Source organism: Aotus nancymaae, unplaced genomic scaffold (genome assembly GCF_030222135.1).
Source record: "Aotus nancymaae isolate 86718 unplaced genomic scaffold, 86718_ANA_hifiasm-v0.15.2.pri h1tg000011l, whole genome shotgun sequence".
NCBI lineage: Eukaryota > Metazoa > Chordata > Mammalia > Primates > Aotidae > Aotus > Aotus nancymaae.
This window is the reverse complement of record NW_026988422.1, coordinates 72,884,944-72,901,976: the sequence shown is the minus strand read 5'-3', so window position 1 is coordinate 72,901,976 and position 17,033 is coordinate 72,884,944. Positions and strand designations below refer to the sequence as shown.

The following is a 17,033-nucleotide window of genomic DNA, read 5'->3' as shown; positions in this document are numbered from 1 at the left end:
GGTATCTTCCCCCGCCTCCCCCGAATCTTCTTAATGATCAATTTATGCAGCTGATCAGACTTGACAATGTGGTCAATCCAATTTAGGCATTAAGATGATTAAAAACATTGAATCACATCTTTATTTAAAATTCTGGTGCGAGTCGTAGAAATACAAAGCCACCGGAAGATTGCTGGAAATTTTCACATAGAAATTAGCTTCTAAATAATTTTTGTTGCCACAATCTCATGTTTTACTTTAATTGTGTTAATCTTTCTAATGTGGTTTTAGTTAAGTTCAATAAGTATTATTGAGTATCTGTTGTGTGTTCTTGGGACAGGTGGGGATGAAAAAGTGGGAGGCTGGCTGCTATCCTCAAGGAGCCCACAGCTGAGGCAAAGTTGACTCACTCATAAGAAAACGGCAAAAGGGGCCGAGCATGGTGGTTCATGCCTGTAATCCCAGCACTTTGGGAGGCCGAGGCAGGTGGATCACTTGAGGTCAGGAGTTCAAGCCTGGGCAACATAGTGAAATCCCGTCTCTCAAAAAAATACAAAAATTAGCTGGGCGTGGTGGCACGCACCTGTAGACCTAGCTACTCTGGAGGCTGAGGCAGGAGAATCACTTGAACCCAGGAGGTGGAGGTTGCAGCGAGCTGAGATCGCACCACTGCACTCCAGCCTGGGTGACAGAGTTAGACTCCATCTCAAAAAAAAAAAAAAAAGAAAAAAGAAAAAGAAAGAAAATGGCAGATGGTGGCGCTGAGCTCAGGGCCAGGGCTAGGCACCAGCAGTAGTTCCCTGGTTCAGGGGATGGAGCGGCTTTGAGGATTGGGACTGAAATGATTAGGGAGGAATTCATGGACCAGAAGGGCCTCAGGTGGGCTTTGTTGCTGTGGATCATTTGGCCAGGCAGAAGGAAGAGGGGTGGCATGGAGCCTTGAGGGAAGACAGGCGTGAACCCACCGTGAAGCCCGGCAGTGAGGGCCTGACTGCCTCCATCAGAAGGTCTAAAGGATCCAGATCCTCTGCCCCACCCAGAGCCAGACTCCCCATCAGGGGTCCCTTAAGGATCCTGGAGTGGAGCCCCTTGGAGAAACTCCACCTTCCCTTTGAAGAAGAGCTTTGGCTGATGGTGTCCTGCTGAGGACAGTGGTTCCTGTTGCCCCCACCCTGGCTTGGCCACGGCTTTGCGAATCTTTTCTGCTTCTCTGGGCCTATCCACACCCTGCCCTGCCTGTCTACCTGATTATTTCCTCCTCCCCACACCTGCCATCCTCCCCTCTGAGCTCTGCCTGGCTTTGGGGGCTTGTCAGGGCCCTGGGATGAGCTCTGTGAGGTTAGTACCTGGTGATTCACAAGGGGCGATTCTGAGTAGTGGAGCTGCAGGGGAGGAGGCATAAGTTAAGAACACGCATTAATAAATTACTGCTGGGAGCGCATCCAGAGAGTTCTGAAAGCCAGAATTCAGGGAGGGTCTCAAGGTGGATGGCTGGGGCTGCAGTCAGGGCTTGGGAGCCAAGTGCCCTGATGAATTTGGGGATGGTGCAGTGGATCCTGTCCACCCCCCTCTTCCCCAGGCCTGTCCTTTGTTAAGCTGGTGGAAGCAGTGGTGGCTTTCACTGCCCTGGGTTTTTGTTTGTTTTTTTAGACAGAGTCTTGCTCTGTCACCTAGGCTGGCATGCAGTGGCACCATCTCAGCTCACTGCAACCTCTGCATCCTAGGTTCAAACCGTTCTCCTGCCTCAGCCTCCTGAGTAGCTGGAACTACAGACACCTGCCACCACACCTGACTAATTTTTGTATTTTTAGTAGAGATGGTGTTTCACCATGTTGGCCAGGCTGGTCTTGAACTCCTGACCTCAAGTGATTCACCTGCCTTGGCCTCCCAAAGTGCTGGGATTACAGGCATGAGCCACCATATCTGGCCTGTCCTGGGACTTAAAGGTACTACTGAGAGTTGCCAGCTGAGACCCCCCTCACTGCCTGTCAGGCCCTGCCTGACGACGTACCATCTGCCTTCCTGCACACAGGTGTGCAGGAACTCAGGCCTTCTGGAATCATAGCCCAAGATCACCAGTCACCAGGAAGTGGAAGAACTAGAATAGCAATACTTGTGTTCTCCACCCACTGCAGAAATTGCCTAAGAGATTGTTGCCACCCCTCCTAAGCCCAGGCCAGGGGCTGGTAAACCACAGTCGGCCCAGGGGCCAAGTACTGCCTGCTGCCTGTCTGTGTATTGACAATATGCTAAGAATGGTTTTCACATTTTTAAGTGGTTGGGAAAAATTTAAAAGAAGAATAAAATTTTGTGCCTCATGAAATTTATATGGAATGCAAATTTCAGTGTCCCTAAATAAAATGTCATTGAAACAGAGCCATGTTTGTTCATTTCTGGATTATCTATGGCAGTTGTTGCCCTTACAATGGCAGAGTTAAATAAATGCAAGGAAACCATGAAGTATTTACCCTATGGTCTTTTATGGAAGAAGCGTGCCAACTCCTGGCCTAGGCAATTGTGTGACATAAGTGTTTGTGAAATTTGATGTGTGGAGCTTTCTCCCCATTAAGAAAAGGAGTTGAAAGGATGAGTAGGATTAGAATAGGAAAGAGAGGAAGGGAGGGATTTTCTGGAGTGAGACAGCAAATTGGTCACACTCTAGTTGGATATTTCCATTCAGCCCTTTAACTTAAAATAAAATCTAGATGCAACATGAGGCCATTTCATCTTGGGGTTGTCTGTAAGATGAGGCATCCAGACTTCTTGGATTAACCTAAATGTTGGAATAAATCAGCACTAAGTTAAAACAAACCTTGCATTTTGGAACTTTTTTCTTTTTACTTGGCTCTGGGTGTGAACGATTTTATTTTAAACCAAATAAATATTTTGTTTTAAATCAAGTAAGCTTTGAAGGCTTACCATGAGTAAGCTATGGCATTTAATCTTGGCAATGCTTTTTCCCAATCTGGTAGGATTTTATGATACTGTTGAATGAAAACTATAGTAAAAGATGCGGGTTCTAATCTTACTAACTGGCTGAGCCAGGGCAGGCAGTAGTATATTAGGGTAAAAAGTTCACCCCAGGCCGGGTGCAGTGGCTCACGCCTGCAATCCCAGCACTTTGGGAGGCCGAGGCGGGTGGATCACCTTAGGTCAGGAGTTCAAGACCAGCCTGGCCAACATGGTGAAACCCTGTCTCTACAAAAATACAAAAATTAACCAGGCACGATGGTGGGTACCCGTAATCCCAGCTACTCAGGAGGCTGAGGCCAGAGAATTGCTTGAACCTGGGAGGCAGAGGTTGCAGTGAGCCAAGACTGGGCCATTGCACTCCAGCCTGGGCGACAGAGCCAGACTCTGTCTAAAAAAAAATAATAATTAAAAAAAAAAAAAATAAAGTACCTCCCAGATCTCAGGGGCTTGGTACAACAAAAGCTTATTTCTCATTTGCTAGGGGTTAGACTGGGCCAGTTGCAGCTCTCTTGCATCCAGTATTTTGAGGTCCCAGGCCTCTTCCATCTTGTGATACCTACATCTCAAAACATGGCTTCCTCGCTGCTGCAACATGTAAAGGAAAGAGTTGAGAACTTACACCCATTATATTTTCTTTTTTGAGACAGAATCTCGTTCTGTCACCCAGGCTGGAATGCTATGGCACGATCTAGGCCCTTTGCAACCTCCGCCTCCCGGGTTCAAGCGATTCTCCTGCCTCAGCCTCCCAAGTAGCTGGGATTACAGGCATCTGCCACCACACCTGGCTAATTTTTGTATTTTTAGTAGAGATGGGGTTTTGCCATGTTGGCCAGGGTGCTCTCAAACTTCCGGCCTCAAGTGATCCACTGGCCTCGGCCTCCCAAAGTGCTTGGATTATAGGCGTGAGCCACCATACCCAGCTTCATTTGTTTTTTTAAACAGGGTCTTGCTCTGTTTCCCCAGCTGGAGTGCAGTGGCATGATCATAGCTCACTGCAGCCTTGAACTCCAAGCCTCAAGAGATCCTCCTGTCTGAGCTTCCTGAGTAGCTGGGACTGTAGGCTATAGTCTAGTTTTTAAAATGTTGTGTAGAGACAGGGTCTTGTTATGTTTTTCAGGCTGGTCTCAAACTTCTGAGCTTAAGCAGTCCTTCCACCTTGGCCTACCAAAGTGCTGGGATTACAGGTGTGAGCAACGTGACCAGTTGCACACACACTCTTAAGTGTTTAAGACTGGAGGTGACAGGCCATTGGTCAGGACTAGTCACATGACCCTGACTCTCTGGATGGAGGCCAGGAAGTATGGAGGCACTCATGGGATACTGTCCCCACTGCTCAGCAGTACTTGGTTACTAAGGAAAAGTCTGTACTTTTTTGTGCCTTTGTTTGGTTATTATTAAGGGGCAATTCAGTTCTATATTTTCCCACATTTTAAGAAAAGTTCAAATAAGGTATATGAAAGAACTTTAAAAGCAGTAACAAATTGTAAAATATGTAATATGTAATTGTAAGCAAAAAATAAATTTCTTTATTGAGTCTTGAATGGTCTGGGCTAGGGGCAGAGTAGCCATACCAGTCTTAATATGCCTGGGAGTGTCCTAGCATATGCCAGTCAATATAATTACCGTAGTCTTCCCTTTCACACCCAGAAATATCCTGGTTTAGACCATAAATGATATGATCACCCTAGCTTGACTCCACTGGTCATGCTTTAAGATTAATGTTAGCTACTGTTTATTGAACCCGTTGTAAGAATCAGACACTGTTCTCAGCTTTTTGCCGTGTTGCTTCATTTAATCCCCAAAATAAGCCTGCTATATACGTGTGCATAATCTCTTCATTTTCAGATGAGGCAACAGAGATGCAGAAAGGTTTGAATTATTCACAGTCACACAGGTAGCAAGTGGTTGATTCGGTGTGTTTCGAATCTGTGTTTTTTTGTTTGTTTGTTTTTTGAGATGGAGTTTCGCTCTTGCTGTCCAGGCTGGAGTGCAATGGCACGGTCTCGGCTCACTGCAACCTCCGCCTCCCAGGTTCAAGCGATTCTGCCTCAGCTTCCCAAGTATCTGGGATTACAGACATGCACCACCACACCTGGCTAATTTTGTATTTTTAGTAGAGATGGGGTTTCTCCATGTTGATCATGCTGGGAGTCCATGTTTTTAGCCCTCCACGGGGCTGCCTCACTCCCCATTTTTGAGTATTGCACCCTTGACCTCATGGGGCCCCACTTCCCTGACAGTGGCCCTGGAATCTGTTCTCAGACCACATACTGGTAAAAAGTTACAGCCGTGAGCCAGGAGTCCAGCCCTTTGTGACACCAATGAGAAGACAAGCTGGGAAGTCACGACGTCATTTTCCAGAGCCAGCAACAGCAGGCGTCGCTGACGTGGGTGTCTCCTGACTTCCCGTCCGGTCCCCAGCCACCACTCCCTACCCTGATGTTGACAAGTCCAGCTTGTTTTGAAACTGGGCGCTGCATTCTACATGGAAAAGGTTTTATTTTGAAATCTAGGGTGGAGTAAAACTCCAGCGAGTGAAGACTTGCCATGTGCTGTGCAGAGAATCCAAACAGGCCCCTTCCCAACCCAAAGAGCCAGGAGAAACTGAGGGCAGGGAGTTTATTTATACATCTGTTTATTTTAAAAAAAATAATAATAATAAAGCTTAACCACAATCAAAGACCAGTTTACGTGCAGAATATTATCAAACAAAAAGCCATCTACTTATGAGACTGTATTGAAATTCCCCTGGTTCCTGGCCTTCCTAATCAGTGTTCAAAACCGTACCCACGAAATCAAAAGGAACAGCAGCTAAAAAATAAACCAAACGAAACACAGTCATCTATTGCATGGCTGGCTTCAAGAAACCCCCCAGAAAATTATATATATGGTTTCTAAATGTACAAAGAAAACTAAAGGAATTCCATTATGAAAGAAAAATTAGATGGAAATTTCTAATCCTGTCTCATAAACAATATAGGAATAAGTTTAAAATATTCTGCTTTAAGCATGCATTTAATTTGTGTTCTGGGAACCAAATAATGTTGCCAAGATAAAACATTCTAATAATGATTTATGTAAATTTATTTGTACAAAGTAATGGTGTAGTTGCCTATAGCAAATTGCTTGGAATATGAAATGACATTTATGAGGTCTTTTTTCCCCCCCACTGAATGAATACAATGGAGAAAATAAGGACTCTGGAAAGGAAAAAAGGAATCCATGTTCAAATAGAGTCTGATGCCTCAAGACGCAGAGCCAGCTGGCCAGGTTATAGGGTGTAACACGCTCAAATCAGCATGGATTCCTGTGATGTTCTCAAACCTTTTTTTAAAGATAGTTTTGCTCTTCTTGCGCAGGCTAGAGTGCAATGGCACAGTCTGCAGTCACTGCAACCTCTACCTCCTGGTTGAAGTGATTCTCCTGCCTCAGCCTCACAAGTAGCTGAGATTTCAGGCACCTGCCACCATGCCTGGCTAATATTTGTATTTTTAGTAGAGACAGGGGTTCACCATGTTGGCCAGGCTTGTCTCAAATTCCTGACCTCAGGCAATCTGCCTGCCTCAGCCTCCCAAAGTGCTGGTATTACAGGCATGAGCCACTGCACCCAGCCTCTCAAACAATTTTTAAAGACAAGAGATTCTTTTTTTTTTTTGAGACAGAGTCTCGCTGTGTCGCCCAGGCTGAAGTGCAGTGGTGCGATCTTGGCTCACTGCAACCTTCGCCTCCCGGGTTCAAGCAATTCTCCTGCCTCAGCATCTCGAGTAGCTGGGACTACAGGCGTGTGCCACCATGCCTGGCTAATTTTTTGTATTTTTGGTAGAGACAGGGTTTCACCTTGTTAGCCAGGATGGTCTCCATCTCCTGACCTCATGATTGCCCGCCTCTTAGGAGGCTAGAATCCTATATTTTAGTGATCATAAAGTGCTCAGACACCTGAGCTTTTCACAATAGCCAGTGACAAATTCCTTATTCTTACAGCCCTAGTAAGGTGCTTACAACATGGGATGCAAAGAGGCCAAAATAGTTAAAAATTGGGCAATTAATCTCAGTTCCTTGTTACTTAATACCAAGGAAAGTTATATTTGAGTCATAAATGGAGCCTGAATATTAAAACACAAGACAAAAACTTTCCCAAGGATTGAGTCATAGACCTGTTAGGCGTTTTCCCATTGGCTGCCCAGTTAGCACCTTTGATCATGGCTCTAGGCATTCCCCAGAAGCAGCTAATTAAATGGAAATCCCCATATATGTATCGGAGCCAGTTTCTGGATCCATGCTTTTGCCTTCTAAATGCCTAGTAGAATTTTTCATAACCTGTCCTATTGGAAAGGTCTGATGTTAACATCTCAGTTGTAGAAGGCATTTAATGTTTTTCAAAAAGTACTTGTACTATCCCAATTGGTTGTTACAGTCATTTCTGTGAGGTAGGTAAGAGTTTGTATTCTGAATACAGAGAAACTAAGGACCACAGAGATCACAGAGAAAGACATCTGCAGAATGGAAGGACAGATTCACACGAGAGTTCATCCCACCGCCACCACCGACTACAGCTCTGGGATTCTGGAGAGCTTGCTTTATTTAAAGCAAGTTGAGAGTTTTGGCCCATCATAAGCCATTTTGGAATTGCACTAACTATCCTGAGAGAAATGGGTTTGTCTAATCTAGCAGAATGACTTTGCAACAGGATCCTTTGCTGCAGTGGTGCCAAGGCCTGGGGGCTGAAGTGAGGGCTCCCAAGAGAGAGGGTATAAAGGCTGAACGGGCTTTCAAACTGAATGAAAACAACGCAGGCTTCCAGGAAAGAGGATTGGCCTGGGTTTTCAGCAGCTCCACTTAAAGTGTATGTACCTTAAAAGCTGTAGCTTTTTCACAATAGGGTGGGGTTTTTTTTGTTTGTTTTTGTTTTTGAGATGGAGTTTCGCCTTTGTTGCACAGGCTGCAGTGCAACCTCCGCCTCCAGGGTTCAAGCAGTTCTCCTGCCTCAACCTCCCGAGTAGCTGGGATTACAGGCATGTGCCACCACGCCCGGCTAATTTTTTGTATTTTTAGTAGAGATAGGGTTTCTCCATGTTGGTCAGGCTGGTCTCGAACTCCCGACCCCAGGTGATCCACCTGCCTCGGCCTCCCAAAGTATTGGGATTACAGGCGTGAGTCACCACACCCGGCAGTAGGGTGGGTTTTAATGAAGGAGCCCAAGCTCTGCAGGCTGAGGCAGGGGATGCGAGGGTGAGACTGTTAGCCACAGTTTCAGTTCCCAGTCCTTCCTCTTTCCAGCTGAATGACTTAGAATGGGATTTCTGAGAAGTGATTTCTGAGAAAATAATGTAAGCTGTCTGAACCTCCATTTCCCCATCTGTAAAATGAGGATAAGAATATTTATCTTGTAGAGGTGTTGTGGTAATTTTTTTTTTCAGATGGAGTCTCATTTTCTTGCCCAGGCTGGAGTGCAGTGACGCAGTCTTGGCTCACTGCAACCTCCGCCTCCCGGGTTCAAACAATTCTCGTGCCCCAGCCTCCTAAGTAGCTGGGATTACAGGCATGCACAACCATGTGCAGCTGATTTTTGTATTTTTAGTAGAGATGGGGTTTCACCATGTTGGCCTGGCTGGTCTCGAACTCCTGGTCTCAAGTGATCCACCTGTCTCAGCCTCCCAAAGTGCTGGAATTATACATGTGAGCCACCACGCCCAGCCGGTGTTGTGGTAATTAAATAAAATCATTCTCATAAAATACTTGGCCCCAGCACTTAGAAGATAGGAAACACTCATTCTGTGGCAGCTCTTAAAATTACTATTACAGTTGTTATTACCCAAGAATGTCTGATCCTGATTGATAATTAGAAGTGAGATTTAAGTATATATTTTATTTAAGTGAGAATTAATCTAAAAGATTTCTAAATCGGTTGTTTTTGTGTTCCAAAAGATAAGATGAATATGAGAATTCATTCATTGTTCATTCAACAAACAGCTCTTGTTTATGTTAGTCCATTCTTGCACTGCTATAAAGAAACACCTGAGACTGGGTAATTTATAAAAAGAGAGATTGAACTGGCTCTCTGTTCTGCAGGCTGTACAGGAGCCAAAGTGGCATCTGCTTCTGAGGAGGCCTCAGGAAGCTTCCAATCATGTCACATGGGGAGAATGGGAGCAAGAGGGGAGGGAAGAGGCTGCACACTTTTAAACAACTAGATCTTATGTGAACTCAGAGCAAGAACACACTTATTATCAAGGGGATGGCCCAACCCACTCATGAGGGATCCTCCCCCATGACCCAGGCACCTCCACTAGGCCCCATCTCCAACACTGGCAATTACATTTCAACATGAGATTTGGGTGGGGGCAAATATCCAAACTCTATCAGCATTGAAGGCCTTATGGCAGCTCTTGGTGTAACCTGTGAGGGGTCATGAGGCCAGATACAGTCTCCTCTCAAGGGATAAAGGACTTTGGTTATTTTGTTTGTTTTTGTTTTATTTTCTTCCATTGTTCTCATCCACATTGTCAGGATTACATTAAAAAATTGACTAGATGCCTGTTTACACATGGCGAATAGGCATCGTGCTGGCCACTTTAATATACATGGTCTTTGTCTTCCAAGAATTCAGAAATTAAGCTGATCTAAATCCTTATTTGTTGCTGAAAGCCCTGGGTCTGGCCCAGAGCCTTCAAGTGGGTTCCTTCAGGCCAGTCATCCTGGCTGGCTGAGGCTATTCTCAAGACAAAGGCATGGAAAGTCTTTGCCCCTTGGCTGCTCTGCCCGAGGAAGGAGGCCTTGGCACTCTTTGTGGCTGTGTTCTTGACTGTTGCAGGTCAGGCCCCCAGGCTGAAAGTGGGAATGCCCCTTTTAGTTAGAATTCCTTCCCTTTAGAAGCACATAGACTGCTTTCTTATCAAGGGTTGAAGTGACTCCTGTGGAGAAAGTGTTGATTTCTTTTTATAAGATGGCTTTCTCACACCCTAGAAAGATGTTTCATAGAAATTCTCTGAAGGAAGATAGGAAGATAAGGAGTGTAAAACGTTCTCAAGTGAAAGGAGAAATAAGGAATACTTCTGAGATCAGGGATCCAGTCTGGTCTATTTCAGCGGTCTCTGGACCCTAGGGAGTCTCTGTGTGGGAGGCAGAGGGAGTTCCGAGGTGCTGTGCTTGGGCTTAGTCTAAGGGGGTAGGGGACACAGACAGTACACAGATATGCACAGGTGGGTATTCAAACGTGAACTTCCCCCCGATCTGAGGCAAAATGAGAAAAATAAGCTCAAGATAGTGAGTTCTTACTTGGCAAAACAAAAAGTTGGCCATGTATGCCTGTCCCCGAAACTATTTTTGAAATTTTATTGCTGTGTGAAATCCAGATCCCGGAGCCTCCTTGCCCGGGGTTCTCTTGCCCCTTTTCCTGGGTATCATTCTTGCCCCTCTTTTCTCCCTCCTGGCGCCTTACTACCATTTACTGCAAGTCTGAAGACAGTGGTTTATCCTTCTTATTAAAAAGAAGATTAGCAAGTGTTAAAGATATACCAGCAATGAAGACTTTTTTCCTGGTTTAAGCTGGGGGTGGCGGGGATAGCATTTGAAAAGATAAGCAGGCATCTGTCTGTAGCACTCTAGGTCACCCAAGTTTATCTTCTGGTGGAAATGTGGCGGACCCAACCCCCTGCGAAGGCAGAGGGTGAGCGGTGACTCTTAATCACCATGGAAAATACGATGCTGTGCTGTTCCCCTGTAGTGGGTATGTTTATGTGTCCATGCTGATTTCTCTCTCACTCTGCTGTGTGCATATGAACTCCCAAAATGGGTATTTGAGCATTAACCAGAGATCAAGTTATTTGAGCCCAAACTCAACTCTGCTCAGAGCTCTAGCTCCCTCAGTGGTCGTGTCAATGAGGTACATGTGAGAGCATTTTGTTTTAATTGGGCAGAATTCGGCTCAGAGGAACAGCTGGGGTCCAAGCAGGGGCATCTGCCAGGGAGTCTGAGGAGGAAGGGCTGTTTTGAAGTTGGGACCTCTTGAAGGAGAATGGCATTCAAATTGGCCCAGTCAGTATGACAAATGTGTCAGCTCATGATGAAGGAGGGGAGAGGCTTTTGGAAGGGGCATTATTTCACCCCAAAAGTGCAGTCAGATGGCCTCTGAACAACGGGGTTTTTTTTTTTTTTCGAGATGGAGTCTCACTCTATCACCAAGGCTGGAGTGCAGTGGTGTGATCTCGGCTCACTGCAACCTCTGCCTCCCATGTTCAAGTGATTCTCCTGCCTCAGCCTCCTGAGTAGCTGGGACTACAGGCGTGTGCCACCACGCCTGGCTTATTATTTGTATTTTTAGTAGAGATGGGGTTTCACTATATTGGTCAGGCTGGTCTTGAACTCCTGAACTTGTGATCCTCCCGCCTTGGCCTCCCAAAGTACTGAGATTACAGGCATGAGCCACCGCACCCTGCTAACAGCCAGACTTTTAGCTAACACTAGGACTCTAGTACAAAAGATGTGTGTTTGTGAGATGCACACGTCTGGTAGCAAGAAGTTTAAGCCCATTCCCCGGCATTTAGTCCTTCTGGAAGCTGATGAGACTTCATTGCCTTTGCTTACCCCTCCCACAGCACCCCCCACCCCGAATACCACAGGATATCTTTATCTCACAGTGATACATAGCTTTCCAGGTGAACAAAAAGAGGCAGGAAATTGGTCATAGCAGCTACCAAGAGGTCCACATTACCGGTCTGTTCAAGTTTAATAGATTTTCCCTGTGTTGTTGGATCTGGTATATTGACATATTCTCTCCTGGATCAGTCTTGGATAAACTGGTAGAGAATCGGGCAATACTAAGTTCTGTTTGAGGACTGTGTGATTCTACAGTATCCCATCGGGGCCCTATAAGGTACATAAGGAAATGAACAGCCTGCTGGCTGCTCTTTTACAGACTGGCACAAGGCTGTGTCGTAGATCGTTAGGTGCTTGATAACTATTTTGTTTTACTTTTAAATATTTATTTTTTTTCTTTGAGATAGGGTCTCACTGTGCTGCCCAGGCTGGAGCCTTGAACTCCAGCAGCCTTGAACTCCTGGGCTCAAGTGATTCCTCCCACTTCAGCCTCCCAAGTAGCTGGGGCTACAAGCATGTGCAATCATGCCCAGCTAATTTTTTAATTTTTGTAGAGATGGGGTCTCCCTAGGTTGTCCAGGCTGACCTTGAACTACTGAGCTCAAGCGATCCTCCTACCTCAGTCTCCCAGTGTGCTAGAAATACAGGCCTGAGCCACTGCTCCTGGCAGTGATGATGTACTATTCTAACTACTACTTCTAACTAGGGATGGCCTATTTTTACCACAGCATTTGATTTACTTCTTTACATCACTGTAACTGCAACATTATAGTTAGTTACAATAAGCTATTGTTTTTTGTGTTTGTTTTTGAATCGGAGTTTCACTCTTATTGCTCAGGCTGGAGTGCAGTGACACAATCTTGGCTCACCACAACCTCTGCCTCCCGGGTTCAAGCCATTCTCCTGCCTCAGCCTCCCGAGATCAGGATTGCAGGCATATGCCTCCACCCCTGGCTAATTTTATATTTTTAGTAGAGGTGGGGTTTCTCCATGTTGGTCAGGCTGGTCTTGAACTCCTAACCTCAGGTGATCCACCTGCCTTGGTCTCCCAAAGTGCTGGGATTACAGGTGTGGGCCACCATGCCCAGCTTCTATTGTTTTAAATATAGGTCTATTCATGGAATGCATATGTATGAGTAAATATGTATGTCTATATGTATGACTGTGTATAAATAAACTGTGTCATTTGATTCTGGGACACATTATAGGATTCGTTGTTTCCTTAAGATATGGAAACATCTAAATTACCACCATTAGACCTGGTTCCACTTTTGTATCATTCAGTCCCCACTTCTTTTCTTGGCTCTTCTACCCGAGGCATACAAGTAGCCTCTGGATGTCTGTGTGTTCAACTGAACAAAAATGTCAACAAGCTGCTATTTATTTTATTAAACAGCTTGAGCAGAGATGTTTGGTCTGATTGCCGCAAATTGTTAGCTTATCACTGAACTGTCCTGACGATTCTTATTATTCAATTTGCATTGCTTACAATAATAATTATTACTCCATAAAAGAGCATGATGCTTTTATTTGTACAGTTCTTTCATTAATAATTTAATTGACGGCCGGGCACGGTGGCTCACGCCTGTAATTCCAGCACTTTGGGAGGCCGAGGCGGGTGGATCACCTGAGGTCAGGAGTTCAAGACCAGCCTGGCCAACATGGTGAAACCCCGTCTCTTAAAATAATAATAATAAGGCCGGGCGCGGTGGCTCAAGCCTATAATCCCAGCATTTTGAGAGGCCGAGGTGGGTGGATCACGAGGTCAAGAGATCAAGACCATCCTGGTCAACATGGTGAAACCCCCGTCTCTACTAAAAATACAAAAATTAGCTGGGCATGGTGGCGCGTGCCTGTAATCCCAGCTACTCAGGAGGCTGAGGCAGGAGAATTGCCTGAACCCAGGAGGCAGAGGTTGCAGTGAGCCGAGATCGCGCCATTGCACTCCAGCCTGGGTAACAAGAGCGAAACTCTGTCTCAAAAATAATAATAATAATAATAATAATTTAATTGACTATTATAACCAAATGGTTCTGCCACACATACATCAAGGTACTTAAAGATTGCCCCTCGGCACCTTGGAATATCAGAATGTAGGTGTAAATTACAAGGCTTGGGGTGAGGATGTGGTGGCAGGCAGGTCCTTTGACCTTGACAGCCAATTGGTTGGTCATGTCTTTTCCCCCCTATTTATTTCCAAGCATTTTATTGATTCACCAGCAGTGACTCTGATCTGGGTTTTTTTAAACAGTTTAAGAAATGACATCATGGTATAGTTATTTTGGCCATTAAAATGGCTAGATTGGTTCTGATTTATAAGGGAAAAAAGTAATGATGGCTAAAACAGTAAATCTGACCTCAGATGGGGAAATCAGTAGGTTTGTGTAAACAGCATCTGTGTCTGTAGAGTCTGTTTTGTCGCAGTGATGAAGATGTTATCAGTCACAGCTTAGCGGACTTTCTTAGACTGCATTGCAACTGTGAAAGACATATGTGTTTTGATATATTTTGCTATGGAAAAACTTAATTTGTGGATTTTTTTTTAGTGTAGGAGAATACTACAAATTTTGTCCTAAATTTATGTTTTGTGTATTAAATAAAATGATGAATTGAAATGTGCCTTTGGAGAAATGAGATAATGGTGTTGAACTGGACTCTAGTGGGTGTCGACCCATAGTGACGTTCAAAGAACATCTGGAGTTTTAAAACTCTGGATTTAACAGGGAAAATAATTCTCATTTGTCAGCCCATCCTGACATCTACAACGGTGAATGTAGCTGTTGGTCAAGAGTGTCATGGAGGCCAAGTGTGGCAGCTTGTGCCTGTAATCCCAGAATTTTGGAAGGTCAAGGCAGGAGGATCGCTTGAGTCCAGGAGCTTGAAACTGGCCTGGATAACATAGGAAGACCCTATCTCTACAAAAAAAGTATCCAGGTAGGATGGTATGTGCCTGTGGTCTCAGCTACTTTCGAGGCTGAAGTGTGAGAACCACATAGAGGTTCGGTTGAGCATAGAAGTTCGAGGCTGCAGATAGCTGCAATCACGCCACTGCACTCCAACTTGGGCAAAAGGAAAAAAATAAAAATTAAAAGAGTGTTGTGGAGTAAATCTTCCATATCAGAAATTGGAATTTATTAAAATGATCACCTTCTCCTCTGTTGGTGGGTAATGCATTTGGAGCAGGTTTTATTAAGACCTTTGCCCCTGGGAATGTGTTTGCTGGGTTCAGGAAAGGAATTGGGGGTAAATTAACCTCACAGAGGAGTTATGCAAATTGTTTGAGAGCTCAGCTTTATAATTTACCTTTTGGAAAGAAGCCTCGCATCTAATAATTAAAAATTATGTCTACAACTATAATGACCATCAGGGTTCCTAGTACTGTGTACTGTATGGATGTACAATCTATCTTAATGCAATTAAACACTTGACAATTACCAATTTGGAAGAAGAAGGTCACTTCTGGGTGGCTAAGTTGTGGACATGTACCACTCAGAGTTGGCTGGGTTACGGGGTAACAGACAAACCCTAAAACTCAGTGGCATAAAATAAGTTAGTTTCTTTTCTTTTCTTTTCTTTTTTTTTTTTTTGAGACAGAGTCTCACTGTCACGCAGGCTAGAGTGTAGTGGCATGATCTCAGCTCACTGCAACTTCCACTTCCCAGGTTCAAGTGATTCTCCTGCTTCAGCCTCCCAAGTAGCTAGGATTACAGGTACATGCCACCACGCCCAGCTAATTTTTGTGTTTTTAGTAGAGACGGGTTTTTGCCATGTTGGCCAGGCTGGTCTCAAACTCCTGACCTCAGGTGATCCACCTGCCTTGACCTCTCAAAGTGCTGAGATTACAGGCATGAGCCACCATGCCCGACCGGAAGTTTCTTTTCTTGCTCATTCTATATTTCTGTCGAAGACTGATGAGGACTGTTCCATGTCATCTTTATTCCCATTCCTGGATTGAGGCTGATGGGACACTCCTCATCACCATGACTGAGGGAAAGGTGAAAGTGGCGAAGCAGGTGCTGGTTCCTAAAGTTGTCCAGTAGTGACACGTGTCACGCTCACATTGTATTGGTCATAGCTGGCTATCCCTAACTTCAGACAGGCAGGGGAATGTAATACAACTGTGTACTTGAAGGAGAGAGGGCTGAAGTATTTATAAATGTCCTTGTGATGTCTGTAGTATGTGTCTTCAGCATTGTAGATACAACTCCAGAGACCTAGCTCAACTGAAGCCAGATAATTTTTTTTAAAGTCTTTTTTTGAGACAAGGTCTTGCTCTGTCTCCCAGGCTGGAGTGCAGCGATGTGGTCACGGCTCACTGCAACCTCAGCCTCCTAGGCTCAAGTGATCCTCCTACCTTGGCCTCCTGAGTAGTTGGGACTACAGGTGCATGCCACCACACCTGGCTAATTAAAAGAAATTTTAGAGACAGGTCTTGCTATGTTGTCTAGGCTGGTATTGAACTCCTGGGCTCAAGTGATCCATCTACCTTGGCCTCCCAAAGTGCTGGGACATCAGGCATGAGCCACACCACAGCCCGCTCAAGAGAATTCTTTACATCCTCCTGAGGAAAATGGATTATTCTCAGGTAGGGTTGCTTCAGCTCTTCAGTACTATCCTTTCTAGGGTCTGAACCATGGGGTGGCTCAGGGGTATAGGTAGGCCCCTATAATCTCTCTTTTGCTCAAAATGATAAGCCACTCAAGCAAACATTCTGCACGCTTGCTATGTATGTGCAGCGTCACATGGAAACCTGCAGTCTTCCGCCTTCTGGCCAACCAGAGGGCCACTTTCCCTGCAAGCTCCGCTTCCCGGGTTCAACCAATTCTCCTGCCTCAGCCTCCTGAGTATCTGGGACTACAGGGACATGCCGCTATGCCCGGCTAATTTTTTATATTTGGTAGAGACGGAGTTTCACTGTATTGCTCAGACTGGTCTCGAACTCCTGAGCTCAGGCAATCCACCTACCTCGGCCTCCCAAAGTGCTAGGATTACAGGCATAAGCCACCACACCTGGCAGAAGGCCACTTTCATGCTCCTCCTAGATAGAACACTGAAGTGACCTCAGGGCTTTAGCTTCCCCTTCTGGATGTTCACTGTGTACTGTCTCAGTGTTTTTGTTTTTTTGAGATGGAGTCTTGCTCTGTCACTAGGCTGGGGTGTGCAGTGGCATGACCTCGACTCACTACAACCTTTGCCTCCCAGGTTCAAGCGATTCTTCTGTCTCAGCCTTCTGAGTAGCTAGGACTACAGGCACGCACCACCACGCCCAGCTAATTTTTGTATTTTTAGTAGAGATGGGGTTTCACCATGTTGGCCAGGATGGTCTCGATCTCGTCACCTTGTGATCCGCCCGCCTCAGCCTCCCAAAGTGCTGGGATTACAGGTGTGAGCCACCGCGCCCGACCTTGTCCCAGTGTTTTAAGTGTTTATATTTCATTTCCCCTAGTGGACATCTGCACTTTTCTCCTTACAAGGCCAAAGCCCAG

The 17,033-nt window shown here is 45.3% G+C and overlaps 1 protein-coding gene across 5 annotated transcripts in view; it reads left to right on the top strand.

The window, feature by feature from the left end:
- FOXN3 (forkhead box N3) overlaps positions 1-17,033 on the top strand; it is a 467,496-nt gene that overhangs the window by 125,963 nt on the left and 324,500 nt on the right. The window lies entirely within an intron of this gene.